At 37.6% G+C, this 26,982-nt stretch overlaps 1 protein-coding gene and 1 pseudogene across 1 annotated transcript in view; one reads left to right on the forward strand and one right to left on the reverse strand.

The window, feature by feature from the left end:
- Positions 1 to 26,982, reverse strand: part of Tpk1 (thiamin pyrophosphokinase 1) — a 412,808-nt gene that overhangs the window by 349,440 nt on the left and 36,386 nt on the right. The gene's annotated exons all lie outside the window — the stretch shown is intronic.
- Positions 4,039 to 4,572, forward strand: LOC101705841 (ubiquitin-conjugating enzyme E2 D3 pseudogene; annotated as a pseudogene).

Here is a 26,982-nt window from a genome sequence, read left to right on the forward strand (position 1 = left end):
TGTATATGAGGATCACAGACTTAAAACAAGAAAAACAAAAGCCAGTGTTGACCCCTAGAAATACTGATTCATCGTGCCTAATGTAGGACCTGGGTACCATAGTTATTTCCAAGCACCATGAGATTGTCTAGCGGGTAACCAAGTTGAGAACTACCGGCACAGTGCTTAAAGATATTAGGCAATGGCAGTCTCCTGCCCGAATAAATAGCAAGTGTTTTATAATACTGTTCATTTTACCTTTATCTCACCCTTCTTAGATGATGCTTTCTGCAAAATGAATATGCAATAATTAACAAAAAAGAAGGTAATAAGGAATGAAATTCTTGAATGGAAAAATAGCAAATAATAAATTATTTGTAATTCTTTATAAATAAATTACCATTTTAAAAACTGATATGGTATTTAAAATATTAGAGACCAATATTCTAAATAAACATACATTAAAATAAAACACAATTTATAATAGAAAAAATATGATTCAAATGCACTGATAAGTTATCGAGGGATTCTATATACACTCCATTGTTTAAAAAATGATAGAGGAAATCAATATTATCCAAAAACACATGCCAGTCATTACATAAATATAGTAGGTATTTTGTCAAAGGAACAAAAGCCATTATTATGAACTTTCCATCCTTAAAAAGTATTTCAATTAAACAATGAAAACTCTAGGGCACAAAGTTCCATATTCCTATTACATGAACTTCTATATTTAAGCACAGAATTGTTTTTAACTGTGCACAGGGAAATCAAGACTGTCAAGTCAATTTGCTCTTTAAGGAAACAAATTGTTCATGAACAAAGCAAAAGTATTAAAAAGCTCTGAACAAATATTGCATACCAGTCTATTAAAATAATTGAATTACCAATGCACTAAAAAGAATAGGTAAGTCATATATAAGAAATTGCTTCAAAGAAAGTAAACCAAGCATGGAAGCAAGCAGGTGCTTCCTTGAGAAATCTTTCCTACCTAACCCCCAGAGCATCTATATGGTTTACCCTAGTTGTATCAGCATCATAATAAAGCATGTTCTCTTCCATTCCCAGAGTCCTGGTTGGGATAATAAATTATCTATCTGTCTCTCCACCCTACATCAACTTCAGCTCCTACCCCATCTCTCTGTTTCAGTCGAGCAAAACTCAGTTCAATAAGGCATTTATCTCAATATATCCTGGGGGGGAAAATGCTTGTCCGGACCATCAGTGGCTCCTTCTTTGCTATATAAAATATAACGGCTAATTATTCTGTTTTCACCTTCCTTGCTCAACACATCTCAGTATCATGATAGAGAAAATCATTCCATAAATGCTTTCTTCTTGAATCAGGCTCTCCCTCTCCCTGACTTCTTGGAAAGCACTGTACTGGTTCCCCTCCTCTCTCTTGCTTCTCAGCCTCATTACTTCCTCCTTATCTGCATAGGAAGCACTGAATAAGTGCATATTCACTGAATGTTGTTGCCTTGGTCCCAGTTCCTCCACATAGGAGTGCGTCAGTTGTCAATCCTTGGGCATTTTCTCCAACTACATCCGCTCTCTAAGTCATCCCCTTCCAGTCTCATAGCTTCAAATATCATTCACAAAAGTGGCTTCAATATTCACATCTCCAACCTGGAGATTTTCCCTTAAACTCTAGAACTCTAACTCCTTATTCCACGACTCTGCTTGAATACCTAACATGTATCTCAGACTTCACATGTCCAAAATCTAACTCCCAACTATGCTTTCCATCAAACATCTACACAGTGCTGCTCATCCCATGACCACCTCTACCATGAATGGCCTACTACATGTGAATATTTTTCTTCTTTAAACTTGGCCCCCTTTTTATCTCGACTCCCTTGGTATACATTTGCCTCCTTTATATTCTTGTGTGACAACATAGCCAAATAAAGTCATTTCCCTGTTCGAAAACCTCTACTGACTTTCTTTCACAATAAAATACAAATTTCTAACAAATCAGTCAAAAGCTGATATATAGGCTGACTTATATTCTCTTCTTACCTTCAAGTCCTGGTAACCCTCCTTCCTACACTTTCTTTCCTTGCTACACTGGCCTCCTTGCTGCTGCTCAAACATACTAAATACAACTTCACCATCCACACTTTACTGTAGATAGCCATTCGTCAGTGAGTATCCCATTCTGTCTTTCACACTAATCCCTTGGGTCTCCCTAAAACATAAAAGACCAAAGAGCTTCTTTGATCAATGCATGGAAGACAGTAATACTGCATGCTTCTACACACTTTGAATCTGACTTATTTCTAATACATTTATCACCAGTTTATCCATTCACTGTTTTTTCTAATGCCTTTCTCCCTGCACTAGAACATAAACTCATGGATCCATTACCTCCTGCAGTGCCACATACACAGAAACCACTCAAATATCTGTTCAGAAGCTTTTCCAATGCTGACTTTATGTCTATTTATAATGAATTGGTTCCAGCTACTTTCTCTATTTGACAACTCCCCTCATTTTATCTACCTTCCTTATCGTGTTATAGATTGTATCTGGACACCCCCCCCCCAACCACCCAAAGCATCACATGCTCATAGGTGAGGCTTTTGGGAGGTGGCTGGATCATGAGTGATACTGGATTTAGGGGGTGTGATACTGAGATTAAGAGTGTGTGATAACTAAATTGATGTAGCATAGTTGTGGGTGCAAATAATGGAGCCTTACCTCGAGTGTGGGTGGCACCAATCAATAGGCTTATAGAATGGATGGAATATAAAGGAACAGAAAGAAGCAGACTTGCTGCTTCCTGCCTACCCTGCCATGGACTGTCTCTCTTCTGCAACGCCCCTCTGCCATGTCACCTTGCTTTGGAGCCAGCCAACTACGGACTGAAACCTCTACTAACTGTAAGCCAAAATAAACCTTTTCTCCATCAACATATGGGTGTTGGGCATGTTGTCTCAGCAATAAGTAAAGACACCTTGGTTCTTTGTTCAATACGATTCCTTGCAATCATTTCATCCTAAAACCCTATGGTCATTTCTAGATCCCGAGCCCTAAAGTACTAATCTTACCACATACAATGTTCCAGAAAGGATACTAAAAAACACAGCAACAACAAGCTAAATACTGTTTTTACCACTATGGCTCAAGAAATATCTAATGAAACTGGAGATGGCCCAGAGAAGAACAATAACCTCTCTAAAGAGCTTGGAGCTATTTTCCTTGAGAGAAGGTTAAGTCTTTCCAAGCTAAATGAATGTCTTTAGGACCTATTTAGGGAAGAAAGAAATCCATGTAATATCCTGTGAGTCCTATAAACCTGAGCATGTGTCTAGTTATTATTATTCAACTTTTCAGATTTAAAGTGTAAAACAGATTCTGAATGGTCTAAATCAATTTCCATCTGAGAGCATTACCTCCCATAATGCAAATGTAATTGGACTGTCCAAATTTAGTAAAGGGCAAAAGATTTATATGATCTGAAGAGAAATCAGAGTATGGGACTGTCCGAATTTAATAATCCTGATACTACACAATCTGTGGCATTATAAACAAAATGACCTAATAAATGTTCACAAGAATCCACATATGCTAGAAATGTATGTTAATTGACAAAGGAACACTTTGTATTTTACAACTACTTAGCATCTATGGTACAGGAAGCAAGGAAAGGAGGAAGGGGACTTTAAATCCTGAATCTTTCCTGACATAAAAGTAGATGGCTAGAGGGGTGTGGGGCGCCTCTGCACAGCTGCGGCTTCCAGGCCCTTCCTCCTGGGGTCTCCTGGTTCTCAATACTTCTCTGAGTCTGGGCTTCCGCTGCCAACCTCCCTCAGCCCATGACCCACCCTTGCACCCCTGCCCGCCCCTCTCGACCTCAGGCCAGCATAGTGGAAGAGCCAAATCTAAGCCGCTAAGAGTCAAGAACCATCCAGATGCAGTGGGACAGAGCACACGCGCACACCGAGGGCCTGGACAGCACACACCATAGCGCTGAAGCGGATTAATAAGGAATTTAGTGATCTGGCCCACGACCCTCCAGCACAATGTTCTGCAGGCCCAATTGGGGATGACATGTTCCATTGGCAAGCCACAATCATGGATGGGACCTAATGACAGCCAGCCCATATCAAGGTGGTATATTCTTGACAATTCATTTTCCTACAGACTACTCCTTCAAATCACCTAAGGTTGCATTTACAAGAATTTATCACCCAAATATTAACAGTAATGGGAGCATTTGTCTCGATATCCTAAGATCACAGTGGTCTCCTGCTTTAACTAATTCTAAAGTTCTTTTATCCATTTGTTCACTGCTATGTGATCCAAAACCAGATGACCCCCTAGTGCCAGAGATTGCATGGATCTATAAAACAGAGACAAGTACAACAGAGTATCTCGAGAATGGACTCAGAAGGATGCCATGTGATGCTACCTTAAAACCAGAATAACCTGTGTTATAGCTGGAATAAACTTTAAATTACAAAAAAAAAGAAAGTAGCACGCTATACCAAGAAATATTTTCTTTCTCACCCTTGCAAAAGTTAGCCATATTCTTGTTCTCAGTGAACACATTCTATTACCCATGCGAAGGAAGCCAAGTTCTTTGTCTTAGTACACCAACACTCTGGAGTTGCTGACAGAATTCAAAGCCACTCCATCAACTGTCCCTTGCCCTACTGACCTGGCCCACAATACACTGCTTTCCCCGTCAATCAAGAAAATCAATCACTGCCTTGCAAACTGTGGATGCAATACCACAACCCTAAGGGTTTGTCATACGGTACTAAAATAATTATAGTCCATTGGCTGCAGTTTTGATGTGTTGACAGCTGGGTCCACAATAGTTTTCACACTTGAAAAGTCAGTTCAAAATATGCCCTGAAGGCAGAATCTATATGTTTGAAACATGCTTCTAAAACAAAGAGTGTACCTAACTTTTACCCTTAGGCTACTCTTGTAACTTCAGCCTATTTCTAACCACAGCAGAAAGCACAGAATCCCCTCATAACAGCAACAGAAGGAAGGACAAACAGATTTAGCACTACAGTAAACACTCCTTTCCAATGCACTTCTAGGCTGCTACTTGTGTTAGGTGTGGTGAAACCCATTTGAGAGGTAGGTGGACTTTCAAGCTTCAAGAACCTCACATATAGTACCATCAAGAATATGGAGATATTTTCGTTTTTAAATATTCCTTAAAGTTTCTGACCAAATATTTATAATGTCATCCCAATATTTATAATCAAATTAAACTAATGGACATATTGAAGCAAGAAACTAATGTTCCTGAAGACCTATGGCTTGAGAAGAGAAAATAAATGATAATTATTTCAAGTTACAAAGTAAAACAAGTTATCTTCAGCTGCTTTGTTTAATGGACATTGATTACATAATACATATATAAATTTAGAAATAAGTAAAATAAAAGAGTTTCTGTTGATGGTAAAGGAAGAAAAATTTCCTAGGCAATAATCCTAAGAAATTTTCACTGTCTAACAATCCTTTAATACCACATCAGAATATAATAGATTGCTAAAATAAGAGTATTTGAGTTTTAGAGTAAAAATTATAAGCAGATAATTTGTCAGTTACTAGCTACAATTCTTACAAAAAGCTGTAAAGTAACTTATGCTAATTAGAGTGAGTACATTTTAAATTTTTAAGAGACGGGAAAGTGACTTACAGCCACCAATACTTTGGATTGTACAAAAAGATAGGACTCTACTCTAGAAAACAAGATTATCAGGGTTTTCTCCAACACAATGTGTTGTACAGAACTCAGAAAACACTTGTTCCTCAAAGCACTGGGTAAGATTCTTACAAAAGTATTTCAGTTAATAATTTACTCATGTTCCAATTCCTAGTGCTATTAACATTTTTATGACTCTTTACATAGAACATTTCTCTTCATCAAGAGTTACCAGCAATGAACACTAAATAGGTGGAGCTTGTTAAAATGGTAAGTTGGGACAATGAGAATGAAAAGAAAGAATGGAGATGATTGATTTCTTTTGTATTTGCCTTTGTATCAAGTAAGTGTTTATATTGGAATGTGGAACTGCAAAGACCAAGATTAAGACATCAGCATCTGGTATCTGGTGAGGACCTTACTACTACATTCTCACACAGCAAAAAGCAAAATGGTGACATGGGACAATCGCAGTGTCCTCATGTAGCGGAAAAGGGCAAGTTCACTCTTGCAATCCCTTTTAATGGCATTAACCCAGCCATGAGGACCTGAACACTTCCCAGAGGGCCCAGCTCCCAACGCAACACTACCACCCTGGGGATAAGGTTTACAATACACAGATTTTAACAACTACATACAGACCTGGGTGTATGTACTTAAATACAGCTATGAAACCAGAAGATTGTCAAAAAGTATAGAAGCTTATGTAAAGACTGAGTGAAAAAGTGTCTCCTAGGCAAATGTGTAAAGCAAGCAATCATAACTAAAAACATTAGTATTATTACTAGATATATAGTTTATAAGACAAGGGGATGTGCTTGTTTCTGAATCCCCAGACCAAGCAACCTGCCTGGCACACAACAGATGTTCAATAATATTGATCAAAGAACAAATAAATGCTGAAGAGCTTATCCTATTTGACAGGGCCTGTGTCAGATTCTAGGTTTTCAGGCTTACCTGTCTGTGAGTACATCAGGCACTTGTGTAGTTCTCATGGTTTTCCCTCTATTCTGAGTACCCTTACGTACAATACACTGATTGAAAATAAGGGTCCTGGAATCAGACAAATGTAGTTCAAATCCCAGATTTATTACTTTTTAGCTACATGAATTTGAGATACTTAAAAAATGTGTTTAACATCTCTGAGGCTGCAAAAGTGTGGATTACTGTAAAACATTCAATGAGCTAATACAAGTATCTTTATGGTGCCTGGCACAAAATAAATTTTCAAAAACTGTAATTTTCTGCCCCTAGCAATAGTCTAGTTATCTTTCAAAACCTAGGGAAAAAAACATTTTACCACCCTTTCCTTAATGAGTAATAATTTTAAATTCTTGTATTAATAATAGTGATATACTTTTCATTTAACAGTTTATAAACATTAAGTATGTAGAAAATGTGATTTGGCTTTTCCTATTATCTGCAAAATTTAGCCTAGGACCTGCTGAAAAGAAGTTGTGAAATGAACTGTTTCTAATATGAACTCAAAAGGCCATTCATGGTGCCGTTTCCTATACCACTAAAACTAAACATGTACGTGTGCACACAAAATAAACTCTCATACATTTAGAGTGCTCTTACCTTTTCAATTAACCTGTAAAATTTTATGTCTTAATGAAGTTATGCTCTGGATGAACGGAAATACAATCTTAGACAGATAGTGGTGGAGGAGGTTCCATACAGGCATCCGTCACTTAATGAAGCATGCAGCCCAATTCTGCATCCACCAACAGCTGAATTTTGTCTTTCATGACATTCATATAAAGTCAAATACATTATCTTAAGAAGGGAAATAAAGTACTCTAAAACCTTTAGGGTCAGTTAATAATAAAAAATTCTGTAATTGCAAATGCCTACCTTTCCATTTACACTGTGTCATACAACCCAATCCACCACGTACATACACAAATGATCCATGCCAAAGGGAAGGAACATACAAAGATAATAGTTTTCCGAACATGATGAGACAGACACTAATCCACAATTTTTATGAATAATAATGACTAATTCTCTACTTACAATCCTCTTGCTTTATTTGCAGTTATTTTCCGCAAATTCAAATCCTCTGTGGAGTCCTCTATCTCCCTGCTATCCAGTATATGAGGACATTCCTAATTCATTAATACAACTACCAAAAGTCAAAAGGAAGACAAATATAAATGAATGCTTCTTTCTGTTATATCTTTTTTAGAAAGCGTAACATTACATTTCTTAGATTTTAAACCAGAAATTGTTCTCCCATTTTTTAACTTTTTTTTTTTTATTTTGAGAGAGGATCGTGCTATGTAGCTCAGGCTAGCCTCTAACTCATAGTGATTCTACCTCAGCCTCCCCAGTGCTTTGATTACAAGCATGTGCCATCACACCAACTCGTTTCTTGCACTTTGAAACATCTCTAAAATGCTCTGTAGGATGCATCTGAAATGTATTTTAGAGTCAATGGAGAATAGTATCTTAGCACTGTGCAGGAATTTAGTTGGCAATGAGTATTTTTTCTTGATGGCACATAAAATAAAGGTCCATCTATTCATTAGTGACATCGAGAATTCAATTAAAACCATTATGTAAAGCTATATTTCTTATTATTTTATACCAAAATCATACTTTGAGTTGTAAACGCATAAATAAGTCAATGTGGAATAAAAATGCCAGGATAAATCATGCTCTCAGCTTTTTAAACAGAAACTAATACTAATAATATAAAAGCCATCATTTCCTTGTAATGTCAATATAAAGTGACCACTTTTGGTTTGGATCCAATAAAGAATACACACTCCAAAACACATCATGGGAAGAACATAGTGAACAAAGTATCCAATGTGTCAAATACAGTGAGATGACTCAGAAGGAAAATCATAAGCCTCCCTGGGAAGATGGTGGTAGGTATCACAGAAGACTCATTCTAGCAGATTTGATGGGTGAATGTCCAGGTGGAGAGGCTAGAGCACTCTGAGGAGAAAAAAAACCCATCATATGCAAAGGGTCACACACATACCCAAAAAGACCAATGCTGAGAATGTGGGATGGCAGTAGCAAAACATAGTGAGAAAGGTGATAACCATATTCGGAAATATACTTTGGTTCATTTTAAGTAATAATCACCAGACTCCTCTCCTCCCTGATGTCAGTTGAGAGCCTCATATAATTGATTTTGTTTCAAATCTCCATTTTGATATGGATATAACTGGTCTTATTGCTCAGAGCAATGTCAAGGTGTTCCACATAGCTGTAAGGTTATAAATGTCTTCTTTAGATTTGACACACTAGAGTTAAAATGAAATCATTCTTAACTTTTTCCAATTAATCAATTCATGTTGCTCCATGTTATGAATCAGCCATTAGGGCTTCTAAAATTACAGACTCCTCAGACAAACTAAAAAGAGTTTGTGAATAGGATTATTAATGAAATCTGAAGAAGACAGGTTAAATCTGCTGAATAAAAAAGCCAAAAAATTTATTCCATTATCATCTGAATAATAAGTGCCAACACAGCAAGCTGACATCTGAAACTCTTGGCGGTTTCTTCCTTTGAGCACTGATGAAACAGAGCCATAGGTAAGGAAATATGAAGAAATAATTAGAATTCCCATTTCCCCAGGTACTGGCAACCCTAAGAGAATAATAAAGTATTACAGCTATATTAAACAGTAAGTTCCACTGTTACATAAACTATTATAGAATAACTTCTTATGCATTTCTATTTATCAAGTCCTAAGATTTCCCCCCATAAACAAGGAAGCTTGATAGGGAAAGAATGCTTGTCTATATATGGCTAGTACTTGGAACGGGGAGATGCTTATTAGTAAACAGTGAATGCAAGAAAAGGAAAAGAAATCAAACTATGTATATGTACTTTTTCATTTAACTTCAACAAACTATAAGGGAAATCTTACTACTTTGTCCATTCTGCACAAGGAAAAGTCAAGCCTTGAGAAGCAAAGTACCTTCCCTGAGGTTCTATTATCAATTTGCAGAACAAACCCATTCTTTCAGTCTGAAATCTCTGTCCTTAAAAACTCTAGATGACTTCCCTTCCATATCTGTATGGGTTCCCTGTTTATGAATACATTTAATGCAAATCCCACCATGTCTGTGGTTTTTGAAAAAAGTATTGGTATTTTTATAGGGATTGTATAAAATGTGTAATTTAACTTCATGCATTGTTTTCTTTATTCTTTTTTTTATTAGCATATGTTTTGGATACACAATACATATTCACCTTAGGGAATTGGTACATATACATCAAAACTTGATCCTTTTTATTTCACCCTCTCCCTTCCTTTGGTATCCTCTGGATCCTCCTTGGATTCTACAAGTTTATCTCCTTGTACCCCTATCACCTATCTTTTATTTCATACTTTAAATTATTTATGTGTTTAGGTTCTGAAAATAAGAGAAACCATGAGATATTTAACTTTCTGTGTCTGATTTACTTCACTTAGCATCAGGAAAGGCTAAGTGAAATATTCTTAGTAAATTATAAGCAAACATTGAGTGTCCAGAAGAATAACATGCTGCCTGCAAGCCTCTGAAGAAGAGAAAATAGATGAGAAAATTAAGTGAACCTGAAGTAGCAGAATATGAACTACAAAATCGGCCAGTTTGGTTTAAGGATTGTTTGAGCCACTGAAGAGATTCAAGGAAGGTCTCTGTTCTCCTACTTCTCTGAAAGCAGGACATAACTTTATGAAGATGTCTTCCTTCCTTCTCTATGAAGAAGGACCAATATATTAATACCAGAGATGGCTTCAGACCATTACAGTCCTTGAGAGGAAATCTAAGTAATCTCCTAACAAGTCTCACTAACTAGAGCCAGCCTTTACCTACTGTAATTTTCCCCTTGATTGGCCTTCTCACAATTTTCACCCCAAGAAATTGACTTGAAAGCCCTTTCCTAAGGTCTTGCTGCTTCTCTAAGTTTATTGTTCTTTGTGAAAGATGCTATAAAAAATCTAGCACGAGGTACTTTCCTTGCATTTCCTCCCATGTGATAGGTACATACAAGTCAATACACACTGTTTGCTTTTCTCTCTTGTTAATCTGTCTTTTGTTACAAGGGTTCCAACTAAGAACTAAGAAAGAAGGATTTTTTTTTTTGGTCCCCTACAAACTTTAGAGATAAAGGACAATATTGGTGGAGAATTTGGTGTTTAAAGGTCCATCATTGGAGTGACTTAAATTTCCCTGATTACTAATATGTTTCATTTTACACTATTCTTTAACTTGTATTAATCTTTTAAATTCATGTCCAAATTATATGTAATACATACATCTTTTGATTTTTCAAAATACTGTATTCAATAAATCTAAAACGGTTTACCAGAACATCTCAAAGAATGAAATTCACACAACTGGGTCATAACTGTCAGTTGGGTGGAAGTGATTGCAAGGCACCATCGCAATTTTGGGAAAATTAAAATGTGACAAAAATTATGTCTCTAAGAATCATGAAAAAAAGACAGAACAAAAACATGTCTCAAGAACAAAGGCCCATTTGATTCTAAGAATCATACACATAATGGAGCACAAAGAATCTCACTAAATACTAAATGAAAACAAATGGAACAATTAGTGGTTTTAAAATTTCATGCATGTACAAGGCTTCATTTTAAAATATCAATATATAATAGTATCTCAGGTAAAGTTTGACAGAATTTTATATCAAAACATTTTTTAAACAACAAAGGACCAGATAAATAGGAAAATGGGTAATTTTTAAACACTTGAGTATACTGACATTTCATGAGACTGCATGTCATGTTTAGATTTTTAAAAAAATAAAACAGAAAAATCATGGGCAATATTCACACAAAGATAAAACACAGTATATGGGGACTCTGACAAATGCTGAAATTTGAAGAAAAAAATTGTTTACTTCCATAGACTATGGAATAGACACTTATCTGCAAATAATTCTAATTACTGTAACGATGAATAGGCCTATTATAGTTAATATGTGTTCTGTTCTATAGCACATACATGATAAAACTAATCTAAATGCACACTGTATCAATCTAAAATCAGCAGTGAACACAACACATCGATATCAAGCTTGATGTCAAAGCTGGTTTTCTTCAAGTGTGTGTGTGTACATGTATATACACACACATAGATACAGATACATACAGGATGTATTTTTTCATCAAACGAAAATAAAGTGGAGCTATAAAAACTTTCAATTGTCAAAACAAACGATGTAACAGTGATCTCTGGATCAAATTAAGCACAAGCAAAAAAATGAAAATCTTGATATAGTATCTGGTTAGACATGCAAAGACTTCACTTTTCTATACAACTTTTATACAAGGAGAAGAAAAAGAATAGCACATTTAAGAATGCGAAAACAAAAGTTTGTGGTCAAAAATTTCAGGAAGATAATTTTGACAGAAAAAAATGGAGAATGTCTATAAAACATTTTGACAAAATTCTATAAAACACAACCTTAAGTAGGTTTGAATAAAGTTGGGGAAGACCACCAAATAAAGTCTCAAGGGACAAACAAACGGTGTCCAACTGAAAACTGACACAATAGTTTCCTTATTTCATCTCACCTGCACTTTCTCATTACCTCCCCTTTGAAGAGAAAAGAGAAATGGAGATAGATATGAAACTAGATCGAGCTCCAGTTCTACCATAATTAGTTGAACCCTGGCTCTGTAAAAGCTGTTGCTCTCAACAAATAAACAGCATGTATCTGCAGTTTCTTAAAAGTCATTTTCTGGTCCTTGAATTTCTCACCCACCTGTGTATCTACCTTGCTTAATCATGCTTGACATTTTCATGAGTTTGGCATAAGAGCCCTGAAATTAGGAATACTGTGTCTGCCCTATGACAGCTCAGAGTCAGGTGGGAGACAGACCATTAACATTAAGTTTTATGAGAGAAATACATAAAGTTATAAGAACAAACAGAAAGCCTCCATGACTTCAGGGCCAAACTAATTCCTTTATCCAAGTCTACATTTAAATTTTTCATCAAAATTGATATTAACCTAATGATTTAAATTACTCCTAGTTATTTCTTAATGTATAACTACCACCAAATGTCCTGAATAAATTAGAAACTGTATCTGAATATAACTAATTATAAAATTGTTTCATGCAAGTATTACTCAAAAAGGATTAGGAAAAAAGGAGGCATAATGGTACACGCCTATAATCCTAGCACTTGGGGGGCTGAGGCAGGAGTGCCATGCATTTGAGGCCTGCCTGGACTGCACAATGAATTCAAGGGCAGCCTGAACTACATAACGACACCCTGTCTCAAAAAATTAAAAGAAAAAAGAAAAAGAAAAGTAACAAAAGAGCCATAGCCATGTACTTGAATCATATACAAGACTCTTGTTAAGAAGGATCTTCATGCCCGCACTCCGGCAGCAATCCACTGGACACCCCCACACCCTGCTCCTCTATACAGCCACCTGGTTCCACACTACAAAGACGCAGAGGACACTGGACCACCAGACCACGGTACTGAGTCCCGATGCTCCCAGCCCAGAGGTAGGGGCTTCTGAGCCGCCATCCCACTGCTCCTGGTCCAGAGGAAGGGGCTTCCCGGCCACCATCCCTCCCACCCCTCCCGGCCCACAGGGAGGGGCTTCTGAGCCTCAATTCCAACTGCTCCTGGTCCAGAGCAAGGGGCTTCCCGGCCACCATGCCTCCTGCTGCTCCCAGCCAACAGGAAAGGGCTTTTGGGCCACCATCCCTACCACTGCTCCTGGGCCCTGTCCCACCTCTCCCAGCTCAGAGGAGGTAATCTGTGCAGGCACCAACACCCCACCCACCCCCAGTCAAAATGAGAAAACACATAAATAAGTCTCAAAACCAGACTTCCAGATCACCTACAGCAACTCAAAAGGGAAATGAGATAGAACACTCTGATACTCAACCACCTGGACCCAATGAACTTGCAACAAAAGGGGATCTGGAAAAAATGAAATCAGAAATAATTGTTCAGATAACAGGAGAAATTGTGCTCCTAGTGCAAGACATGATTAATAAATCTAGAGAGGAGCTCAGGAACATGATGGAATTCTAACATAAGAAACAAATGGAATCCATAAGACAGATGCAAATAGATTTCCAGGATATGAAAAACTCCACTCAAAGTCTACGCAGCAGAATGAGCCAATGTGAGGAGAGAACTTCTGATATAGAAGATAAGATTGCAATTAGTGACCAGGAAAAGAAAAATTGCTTCAAAATTATAAGGGAACATGAGAAATCAATCCAGCTAGAAGATGCAAAGAAGAATAACATAAGACTGATTGGAGTCAATAAAGAAACAGGAGACAGTGCAGATGACATAAAAAATCTCTTCACAGAAAAAATGGCAGAAAACTTCCCAAGCAGGGGAAACAGCTTGACATATAGATAAGTGAGGGATATAGGACTCCAAATAGCCTTGATCAAAAGAAATCTACACATAGGCATATAATAGTTAAGATTCCAGAAACACAACAGAAGAACAAAGTTCTACAAGCAGTTAGAGTAAAGAAACAAATCACATACAAAGGAAAGCCCATCAGAATCACAGCAGACTTCTCAACACAAACCATCAAGGCAAGAAGAGCTTGGAGTGACATATTCCAAGACCTAAAAGAAAACAGCCTCCAACCCAGATTGATGTACCCTGCAAAACTAGCTTTCAAAATGGATGGAGAAATAAGATACTTTCATGACAAAGAGCACCTTAGGAACTTTGTGAATACCAAACCAGCCCTCCAAAGAATTTTACACAATACCCTAGGAACAGACATTGAGGATCACAACCCCAGGAAGCAAAGCAGAATGAACCCATCTGGCATGACAAGAAATTAAATATAAAGGGGGAGAACCCAACAAAAAGAAAAAGTCATGGCAATGACAAGTCAATATGTTTCAGTTATAACCATCAATGTTAATGGTCTCAATTCACCAATCAAAAGAAACAGACTGGCAGAATGGGTCAAGAAGCAAAATCTAACAATATGCTGCATACAAGAAACACAATTAATTCAAAAGGAAACTCATAGACTGAAAGTTAAAGGGTGGAAAACAATACTCCATGTGACAGGAACCCGAAAAAAAGCAGGAGTAACTATCCTCTTTGCAGATCAAGTAGATTTCAAACTACAACTGATTAAGAGAGATGAAGAAGGACACTACATCCTTGTAAAGGGAACAATCCAAGAGGAAGAGATGACAATTATAAATATCTATGAACCAAACACTAGTGCACCCAACTATATAAAACAAATACTAATGGACATGAAAAGTCATATATGCACTAATACAAATGAAGTGGGGGACCTCAACACCCCACTGTCACAGATAGATCAACCAGACAAAAAATAAGTAATGAAATACTAGAACTCAATCAAACTCTTGAACAAATGAACTTAACAGATGTTTACAGAGTCTTCCACCCCACAAAATCACAATACACATTCTTCTCAGCTGCACATGGGTCATTCTCCAAAATAGACAGATACTCACACACAGAACATGTTTAAGTGCAGAAGAATTGAAGTCATCCCCTGTACATTATCAGACCATAGTGCAATGAAATTGGAGATCCATAACAAAAGAAACTCAAAAAATTTCATAAACATGTGGAAATTGAACAACACACTTCTGAATAACCAATGGGTCACAGAGGAAATTAAAGAAGAAATCAGACCATTCCTTCAATTAAATGACAATGACAATACAACATATTGGAATCTATGGGACACAATGAAAGCAGTCTTATGAGGGAAATTCATAGCAGTAAATACTCATATTAGGAAAACAGAATGAGCCCAATTAAACAACCTGATGCTGCACCTCAAGCTTCTATAAAAAGAAGAACAGGACAACCCCAGAGCTCATACAAGGGAGGAAATTATAAAGATCAGAGGAGAAATCAATGCAATGGAGACTAAGAGAATGATACAAAAAAATCAATGAAGCCAAGAGTTGGTTCTTCAAAAGAATAAACAAAATTGACAAACCCTTAGCCAACCTTATCAGAAAAAGGAAAAAATAGGCCCAAATCCATGAAATTAGGAATGAAAAGGGTGAAATGACAACAGACCCAGCAGAAATCCAGAGGATCAACAATACCTACTTCCAGAAACTATACGCCAATAAGATGGACAACACAGAAGAAATGGACAGATTCCTAGATACATATGAATTACCAAAGTTGAATGAAGAAGATCTAAAAATTCTAAACAACTCAGTATCAACTAATGAAATTGAAAATGTAATTAAAAACTTATCAACTAATAAAAGCCCAGGCCCTGATGGCTTCACTGCTGAATTCTATGAGACATTTAGAGAGGAACTGCTGCCACTACTGTTTAAACTCTTCAATGAAATTGAAAGGGAAGCAATACTCCCAAATTCATTCCTGAAAGCAAGCATCACCTTGATCCCCAAAACAGAGAAAGACCCAACTGAAAAGGAGAACTATAGGCCAATCTCACTAATGAACATAGATGCAAAAGTCCTTAATAAGATACTGGCAAGCAGAATGCAGAAGATCATCAAGAAGATCATACACCCTGATCAAGTGGGATTCATCCCAGGGATGCAGGGATGGTCCAACATATGCAAATCAATCAATGTAATACACTATATCAATAGAGCCAGGGACAAAAACCATATGATTATCTCCATAGACACAGAAAAAGCATTTGACAAAATCTAACATGAATTTATGATAAAAACCCTACAAAAAATTGGAATAGATGGTCTCTGTCTCAAACTGATAGAAGCCATCTATGAAAAACCAACAGACAATAGCATACTAAATGGTCAAAAACTGAAACCCTTCACACTCAAATCAGGAACAAGACAAGGATGTCCACTATCACCACTCTTGTTCAATATAGTTTTGGAAATATTAGCCATGGCAATTAGACAAGAGAAAGAAATAAAAGGAATAAAGAGAGGTAATGAAGAAGTCAAATTGTCATTATTTGCAGATGACATGATACTTTATATAGAAGACCCCAAGAACTCCACCAAAAGTCTTCTAGATTTAATAACCAAATTCAGTCAAGTAGCTGGTTACAAGGTTAACACACAAAAATCAATAGCTTTCCTCTACACAAATGACAGACTCACTGAGAAATAGGGCAAATAATTCCTTTCACAATAGCATCCAAAACACTGAAATACCTAGGAATCAACCCAACGAAAGAAATCAAAGACCTCTTCTCTGAAAACTATGGCACTCTAAAAAGAGAGATTGAAGATGATATCAGAAAATGGACAGACATCCCCTGTTCCTGGGTAGGAAGGATTAATATAGTGAAAATGGCCATACTTCCAAAACTGCTATATAGATTTAATGCAATTCCAATTGAGATCCCAGCAGCATACTTCATGGACCTTGAGAAAACAATCCAAAAATTCATTTGGAAAAAGAGACCCAGAACAGCAAAAGCAATTCTAGGTAACAGAGACATGGCAGGGGGTATCACAATCCCCAACCTGCAGCTATACTACAAAGCTACTGTGATTAAAACAGCATGGTACTGGCAAAGAAACAGACCTGAGGACCAGTGGAACAGATTAGAAGATGCAGAAACAATGCCAGACACACTCAGCCATCTCATCTTCGACAAAGGAGCCAAACACCCTCACTGGAGGAAAGATAGCCTCTTTAATAAATGGTGCTGGAAAAATTGGGCTTCAACTTGCCAAAGATGAAAACTAGTCCTATATCTCTCACCATGCACTAAACTAAAATCAAAATGGATTAAAGATCTAAATATTAAAATAGAAACTCTGAACCAGTTGGAACAGAGGTTAGGTAGAACCCTGAAGACATCGGTGTAGGAAAAGATTTTATGAACAAAACCTCAGTTGCCCGTGAACTAGCACAAACCATCAACAAGTGGGATCTCTTCTTATTAAAAGGCTTCTCCACAGCAAGAGAAACCACCAGCAGTGTGAAGAGACAACCCACAATGTGGGAAAAAAATCTTCACCTGCTCTTCCTCAGACAAAAGTCTACTATCTCGAATCTATAAAGAATTTCAAAAGATCAGACCTCCCAAATTTAAAGACCCAATCCAAAAATGGCCATCTGAAATGAAAAGACATTTCTCAGACAAAGAAGTAGAAATAGCAAATACATGAAAATATGTTCAACATCACTGGTCATTCAAGAGATGCAAATGAAAACAACGCTGAGATTCCACTTCACTCCAGAAACAATGGCTGCTATCATGAAATCAACTAATAACAAATGTTGGTGGGGCTGTGGGGAAAGAGGAACCCTGCTCCACTCCTGGTGGGAGTGTAGACTGGTGCAAGCACTGTGGAAATCAGTATGGAGATACCTCAAAGAACTAGGACTGGAAGTCCCATTTGACCCCACTATTCCACTGCTGGGGATCTTCCCCAAAGAATTAAAAGACTCATACCACAGTGATATATGTGCACCCATGTTCATAGCAGCACAGTTTGTAATAGCTAAAACTTGGAAACAGCCCAAATGCCCATCAACTGGAGACTGGATAAAGAAAATGTGGTTTTTTAATAAAATGGAGTACTACTCAGTCATAAAAAACGAGAAATTAGAGACATTTATAGCTAAGTGGATGCACATTGAGGCCATACTCTTAAGTGAAATAAATAGGACACACATGTATAAATACCGAATAGTTTCTCTGGTGTGAGAAACTGAAAGTGTAAATAAGGACTAAAATATATAATAGGTAATGTGAAATAGGAAGAAAAGGGGCAAAGGGGAAGGAAGTGGGAGGGCTAGGGGAAAGGCTAGAAGGGAATGGGATTAATATGAGAAAATGGAAAAATAGGAACAAAATCTTTGTAAGCAGGGAGGAATGGAGGGGTTGAAGGAGGGGCTGGGCAAGGGTGAAAAATAAGAACCAAGAGAGATTATGTAAAGGTGCAAATTCCCAATGATGAATGTCATTATATTGTATACCTAAAATGTACCAATGATTGGAATGAATAATAGATAAGGCAAAATAGGAAGAAAAGGTCCAAAGGGGTAGGGGTAGTGGGAGGGACAGGGGAAAGGAAAGAAAGGAAAGGAAAAATGCTGAGAAATGGAAAAAATGGAAATAAAGTCTTTGTAAATAGGGGAGGGTGGAGGGCGTGAAAGGAGGGCTAGGAATGGGAAAAAAATAAGAACCAAGATGCATTATGTAAAGGTACAATTCCCAATGAGAAATGTAATTGTGTTGTATACCTACAATGTACCAATAAAAGAATTTAATAAAGTGCAAAAACAGAAAAGGATCTTCACAAATATCAGACTGTTAGCAATAAAAATTGAGCTTCTGTAAAATGTGTTCATTCTAATCATAAGGCCACTATTTGAGAAAATTTCTTTCAGCAAAGAATCTGTATGGATATTTAAGCCCATTCAATCACACAGAAAATCTCTCTTTTGAAAGCAAATATATTCAATTATCAAGTTATTATGTCCAGTTTTATTTCGCAGACAACTATGTGGCTCCTAATTTGCTTTTATATTCTACTTACACTTTGTCCAAAGTTTATTAAACAACTGCACTTGAGACTGAAACCTATAGTGTCTACAGGATCTTAGAACAAAGAGGATTTAGTTTTGTTCTTTGAACACAGCCTTAGAACATGAATCCATAAAAAAATCTGTATTTTTATACCCATTAGTTCATATAAAATTTTTTTTTCACTGTTTATTTATCTTTCAGTGTCTGTAGACCTTCACTGAGTTTATATTTAGTGATAAAAGACTTTTTTTCAATGGGTTGGAGTGGGGTGGATTTTCTGTGCTGCTTGCGCAGCAGGCCGTGAAACCACTGAGCTGAATCCCCAGCCCTCATGTTCAATTATATTTGATAAATTAATAAATAGCTTTAAGCCCATAGCCAGAAATTAGAATTATAATAAGAGAAATTAAAAGGAGTTAGAGAAGATCAAAAAGATCAAAAAGTGATCATGAGTAAAAAGCAAACCAAAAAACAAGAAAGTCCTCAAAGCCAAAGGAGAAGAAAACTGAGATGCATCCAGCAGGCTGAGCACATGAAACTGCCTTGCTTCTTACGGAATCTCCTGAGGCACAGATACTGACATGTGAACACTTAAAGGAAAATAGCATTAGTGAATTAAGGCTTTGGCAAACTTGACATAAAAACAGACGTAATCGTATTCATAATAAAACATACAACAGAGATAAAAAAGACAAATTACAAGTGCCTCAGAAGACTACAGAATATCTGCATATTCATTGTTGGGAAACAATTCTCCATGAATCTCTTCCATTTCTGTCCATTTTGTGCAGAAGGAACTGACTGCCTTTGTTTGGAACTATTTTTTCAAGATCTATGAATACTAAAGAGACTTGGAAGAAAACTGTTCTTCCAAAGTAGCAGTTGACCATGCTGGGAGACTTTTTCTTAATACTGTGATAGTTGGAGAAACATCTGAATGTGCAGTGGGAATTAACTGTGAAGTGTTCATACTTCCGTTGCTGAGAGTGGATTACCCAGTGTAGGAAGAATACATGTAAAATACTAGTCAAATGTAAATTGTTTCCCAATTCTTCTCCCTGCCCATGTTTCAGCAGAAACAAAATAGGATCCCAGAAGGAAAACCACAGCCTCGATTCAGGACCTGAAGGCGCCAGGGATATGTATCTTTCACAAATGGGAAGGGGACAAAGAGATGGCAGGAGGGAAAGGGAAAGGGACATAAAGAATCAAGATGTGTTAGGCTACATATACCAACTCCCCACAGTGAATGTAATAATTATGTACTGCAAACATGCACTAATAGAAATTTAAAGAGAAACAAACAGCAGCACAAACCAAAAGTCACCTGTGACCAGAGGAAATAACAGGATTTAGAGGTTTACAATGAATCATCCTTTACTGAATTCAATTGCTGCTTCTAGAGCCACAGCTACTCCAACTACAGTGACTACGACTAAGCCCACTGCACAGACTGAGGTGCCTTGGTGAGCTGTCTTTGGCATTACCAATACCTTCATTTCCGGTCCACAGGCACCCGAGGACCAGAATCAATTCAATTTATGTTCAAAGCCTCCAGGTAACCCCACAGGGGAACATAACAGTCTCTGAAGCTATGTGCTACCACAGAAGGTCAGGGTTTTGAGCCCTCTGACATTGAAAGTCACCACCATGGATGAGATGCTACTGGTTCCCAAGTCAAAAACTTTATTCTCAACAGTCCTGGTTACCACACCTGTGCCTACAGAGGAGGCCAATAAACCCTCATAATCTACATGGCTTTCCCAAGCCACAGTTCACAGGACTATTAGGAAAGATCTGTGCTCAGCAGCTCTAGATCGAGTGGAAATCTGCTGTCTCTTAAGTACCGAGAAAGAGGCCCAGGATCTTACTGGACTCAAGTGCAGGATGCAGCCTGTGCCTCACTTTAGCTTTCTATTCAGTAGTTTATTGTTGGTTAACCTACAAACCAGTCTCCTTCCAGTACAGCCCACAGAGACCTGGCTGGAAACTACCCAACAAGCTGTGACACTCTCTCAACCTCTGGGGTTCACACCCTAACGATCTCTGCTGTCAGCTGGAGCACTGAAAGGGTGGTAGTCTCCAACCAGAAGCATAATGGGGTTTTGGACTCGCCACCTCCCTGATGTGGCTATAAGGTATACCCCTTTTAAAACCCAGCTATGTGGGCCTGGGATTTAGCTCAGTGTTTCCGCCTCAGCCTGCCTGGCAAGCACAAGGTCCCAAGTTTGATCCCCGGTACCAAAAAAGAAAAGCAGCTATGAGCTTGTTTGGGGGCTCTTGAAACTACTTTCCTTGTGACCCTTTGGCCTGATATTTCCTTTGAGGAGTTGGTCAATAAGAAAAGCCTGATAGGCCAACTTGTCAAATAGAAATAATACATTCAAAGACCAGTGGGCCTGAAAACCTGGGGCATCTCAATCTGTTTTATATGAAAAGTGGCAGCTCTCCCTGTGGGGGAAACTTCATCCCTCCTCTGGCACCTAAAGAAAAGTCAATGGCTCACACAGCCCTCAGTTTGTAGAACTGCACCTTGATTATTGGGGTCTGGTTCACTGCTGGGTTTAGTTAACCTGAAAGCAGATGTTCAGTGGACTGCTTTAGCCACTCAGATTCATGCACTATGTAAAAGTGAAATGTACCTGATATTTCTGCTCAGCAGGCAAACTTCACATTCATAGCTCCCAGTATTTGCCCTGATGGCCTTTATTTTCTGACTTTTACCAATGTCCTATCTCAGGTTAGCCTCATCTTGCTGCCTGGAGTATCACTTACAATGTCGTTTATGAAATGCATGTAAGACAAACTGAACAGATTAACTCTGAGTCTGTCCATCTGATTAATCAGACTGAGGTGTTCAAGTTAAATTTCATCAGGAGCCACCAGAGCACAGAAGCAAGTGCAGAGGTCATTAGAAGGTAATTTTCCATGAGTTTCTCAAGTTTTTGCATGTCCTGTAAGTGAGGTGCTATTTCTACAGGTCTTCTGAGGTACTGAGTTTTCATTCCAGACCCTTTTCTTAAAGATAGTTTGTAAGACAGAGAGGCAAAAAAACTTACTGAAGACAGTACTACATTCCAGAGTATTTACTTATTATTTAGAAAAAACTGAGATTCATAAGCTCTAGATTTCTTTCATGCAACCCACAGATGTCATCTGACCTCTTTAATGTCATTCCTCCTAATGTCATTAGGAAAGCGCCCCCTAAATGCAATCTTCTGCCTACTGTTACTTTCGTGTTAAAATGTCCTTCCTGTCTGACTCAGAAGTTTCATGTCTTCTATAAGTGTCCCCAAAACTGTGGCCAGCTAACTCACTAGTGTGCAAGGGGAATATGATCTAAGGTTGCTCACACTTCCTGATAGTTATAGCAAAACACACACCCCACCCCACCCAAACTTTTAGGCAGATGCATGAGCTGCATATAATCAGTTAGGGAAACTTCTACAAGAGTGAAGAAAAAATGTTAACTTACATAAAGAATGCACCCCACTCAGCCTCTGTTCAGCCCTTCTCTGCACCCACACGTATCGTCAATACTTGTAAATATCCAATTTTATGACCTGTGTCATGCCATTTGAACTTTATAAATTTTTAATGTTATTTTCAGCTATGAAGTTATCTAGAGTAAAATCATACAGAGTTTAAGACCACTGGAAAATTAGCTATAAAAGATTTTATTTCAAATAATTTTAGAAATTAATAAAAATACTGATATCTCAACTATTTTCTCTTGAAAATGTACAGTATTTTAACATGGTTTTTTTCCTCAGGATTTACAACTCTAGTTTATGCTATAAATAATATAGCACCAGAAGATAAATACTATAGACGTCACATTTCTGAAATGTTTAAGAATACCATGGTTTATAGAAACTGTAAACATGTCAAGAGAATACATATTCAGGCTTGTGGGCAGAAAATGTATGTCTATGTCAACAAGAATGCTGAAAATGACAGCTGATTTTCTTTCCTTCTGTAAGACACTATCAACTGCCCCATAAAGCACAAGACACTTCTGTTCACATCATAAACTACCAAGTCAAAATATGTGCATATGATTGTTGCCATAGAATATGTCTCAGGAAATGCCAGTTATCATCATCATAAATTTCTAACAGCTCATTATAAACAAAACACAGGAACAAGGCTTGAAATTACATTATTTTAAAGATAGGTCACTGTTCATACTGGTAACTTCTGTACACAGTGAGGGTATGGAACAATTGCACAGTAATGACTTTAGTACTCAAAAAAAGTTCACATTCTTTGTTTTTTCCAGCACACAAGCAGTGAGAATTACTGAAATAAACCTCAGCTATTGTTTCATTTCATCTATAAGCATTTAAGCATACATCTCAAAAGACGCGTTCTTTAAAATATATTCATACATAACACAATATGACCACATGCAAAAAATGAACAATGATTGCTTAATAACAAATACGGTTTTCAAATTTTCTCTAATTTTACAAAAAATTCTTTGTCTGTTTTAAATAAGAATCCAAACAAAGCCCACACAACTCTCTAATCTCTTTTGATCCAACTTTACCTTTCATTTCTTTTTATTGTTTTTCTTGCAATTCATCTGTTGAAGAAACTACTTTACCCTATATTCTGCATTTTACTGATTGTATCTAATGGTGACATTTGGTATATTCTTCTACTACTGAATTTCTTAGAAGCTGGTAGCAGTTTGTGGTGGTTATCAAGTTTTTTGGTTCCAGTAAAATCTGTTCCTTTCCTGCTCAAAGAAACTGAAACTGCACTCAGTGAATATTTCTGCCTGTAGAGCTGCCCCAGTCATAGCTTCTGTCAGGAGGTGGTGGTGGAATGGTTGGTATGCCCTGTGTCTAGATGTCCCCCCAGACTCATGTGGTTATAGGTGGGGCTTTTCAGAAGTGGCTGTATCTACAGTATGTGATACTGGGATTAAGTATGTGATGCAGGATCAAGGGTGTGTGATTACTAGATTATTCCACTGATTTTTTTGACAGAGTTCTAGAGTTCCAGGTAAGATTTAAGGGTGCCCAACCCTGGGTGGTGAATACTACCTGTCCTAAGAACATGCAGCCTGGTGGGGTCGCTTTTTGTTTGCTGCTTGTCTTCTACTCCTCCTGCCTGCTCTGCAATGCCCCTCTGCCATCTCACCCTGCCTTGGAAGCAGCCAATTATGACCTGAAACCTCTACAAACTGTGAGCCAAAATAAACCTTTCCTCCTGTCAGGTATTTAGTCTCAGCAACAAGAAAAGTAACTAAGACAGGGGCACTACCAAAGGAAAGGGTCTGCTGTACTTGTTCTCTGGGATCAGGCATAGGATTTAGTTTTTTCCAGCCAAATTAAAGACCAGCAGCAACTAGCACCCTCCATGGATGGTTTCTCCCAAAACCTCCCTCTTAAGAGCTTCAAAGATGAGTGCCCATAACAGGGCACACCAACACACCCATTTCAGGAGGCTCTGCAGCAGAAAACAAGGGAACAGGAGCTTCTAAGTGGCTTTTCACTGACACTCCATCATCAAGTGTAAATCAGAGCACCACCAAGCAGTCACCTCCATTAGACAAATATGTTACCCTCCTAAACAGTAGGTGGCTTGCAGTAAATTCCATCTCATGGCACCTTGCTGTGGCTCTCTCTGTCAGCACGTCAGAATACAATGTACATTTCCAGACAATACAGCATCTCAGCCAACTTCCTGTTAGATTAAATTTGGCCTAAAGTTGCTTCTGTAAGTAGGAATCTATAAGTTTAATATGCAAATAAACTGCAACCTAACTTGAGAATACAGTATATTCTTGCAACAAGTAGCAGAGTCTGGGTCACTCACAGAATCTGAGCTTCAGGCAATTACAGGCTGCAAACTGCTAACTCACATCCAAAACGTCATCCACAGAGCTGTCTCCAAGGGGATTTCTGTGTACCACTATTTCTGTCTTTTTATATCTAGAAATAGTGTCTGCCCATTATTCCTGGGTGGAGTTCTCTGACCCACTAGTGGTTCAGGGTGCCACCTGATTCATGAATCATTTCTTTGCTCAAATAAACTGCTATATTTAATCTCTAATGTTTGTCTTGTAATACCACAGATGCACAACCTCCAATACAGTCTGGATCTCAGCCTTGGGAGTAGGTGGCACCTTCCTTGGACACTTTGTCCTGGTGGTGGTGGCTGCTCCATTTTCATGGCCTATTATTAACCAATCCATCTATTCCATTCATCATCTAGTCCATTCTGTTCCATTTAAATTAGTAATAATTTTTCAGATAAAACCTATTTTAAACTCTCTATATTGTTTCTATCCTTTATATGAACCATGACAAATACATAGTTGAAGGTAGAGGCTTAATCAGACTCAGTATTTCTTCCTAACTCAGGTTTATCTTCCTTTTGTGATTCTCACCACCTACACCCAATTTTCTGTCAGGAGTTAAAGTTCTGTTTCTGTTGCTATTTTAATTTTATCATCATTCATTTGGAATTTTTTCTTTTTGGTGCTTAAATTAAATCAAGGGCCTTGTAAACAGGCCCTAAAGTGATACTGAGCTACACCCCAAGCTCTACCTGGAATTTTTCTGTAAAGAAAAACTTCCCCACACCGATTAACTATCTTGATATTTAGTTTGTACAAGAATAGCAGATAAACACTTCGTAAAGAATACCAGTTCTCTTTCCATATCTACTAGCTTTTTCCTTTTTTATCTAGATAGAAAAGATGATGTAATAAGAAATAACAATCAGACTGACAGTAGACTCTCAGCAGCAACATAGGAAGCCAGATGTTAGTAGAATACTATAGTATCCACACTTCAGTATCCAGGAGAATGAATAGCATGAAGATTATGAACAACATTGAGTAAAGGTTTTTGTTTTTTTCATGAACAAACTCACAAAGGACACTTATTTTAAAAGCATGCTTCATAGATTTCTATGGTCCAGTAAGTATCCCCAAAGGCCGTTGTGTTAAAGGCTTGGTCCCCAACCCCGGGTGCTACTGGGAAGAAGTAGAGCCTTCAGGAGAAAGAGCCTGGTTGGAAGTCTTCCAGCATATGGAGGCTGGGCTCTGAAGGTGGTATCAGGACATTGACTCCTCTTCTCACTCTCTCCAGCCATCATCAGGTGAGCAGCCTGCCCTGTCATATGCTCACACCAAGATGTGCTGTCTCATCACAGGTCCTAAGGCCATGGGAATAACCAAACCATGAACTGAATCCTCCAAATCTGTGAGTTGAAATAAAACTTTCCTCTCTAGAAGTTGATCATTTCAGGTATTCTGCTACAGTGATAAATATAACACATGTAATAATTAACTATACTTCAACCCAAATATATATATATATATATATATATATATATAAAAAGAAATTATATGAGAATGTAAACTAGTACTACCATTATGGCAATCAGTATAAAGATTCCTCAAAAAAATAAAACTCGGAATTTCATTCGACCCAGCTATTCCCCTTGCAGGCATCTTCCTCAAAGAGTGAAAAACACATTACACGATACATACACACCCACGTTTACAGTAGTACAACTCATCACAAAATCTTGGAAGTGGTTCATATGTCCATCAAGAGATGAATGGATAAATATGTTATTTACACACAATGACATAAAGAAGGGTAAATGTGAGCCATCTGTAGGAAAATGGGTGCATTTTGAGATCATAATGTTAATGGAAGTAAATCAGACACACAAGTTTAAATATCATGTTTTTTTTTAATATGAGAAACCCAAAGTATAAATAATTTAAAGAGCAAAATAAAAGGCTGATAGTAGGAAAGAAGGATAGATCTTTAGATCTTTAGTAAATGGAAAGGAGACCAAGAGATGGAGGGAGGAG

The sequence above is a fragment of the Heterocephalus glaber genome, unplaced genomic scaffold (genome assembly GCF_053883595.1).
Source record: "Heterocephalus glaber isolate CG9 unplaced genomic scaffold, H.glaber_assembly_v1.0 deba00000818, whole genome shotgun sequence".
In the NCBI taxonomy this organism is placed as follows: domain Eukaryota; kingdom Metazoa; phylum Chordata; class Mammalia; order Rodentia; family Bathyergidae; genus Heterocephalus; species Heterocephalus glaber.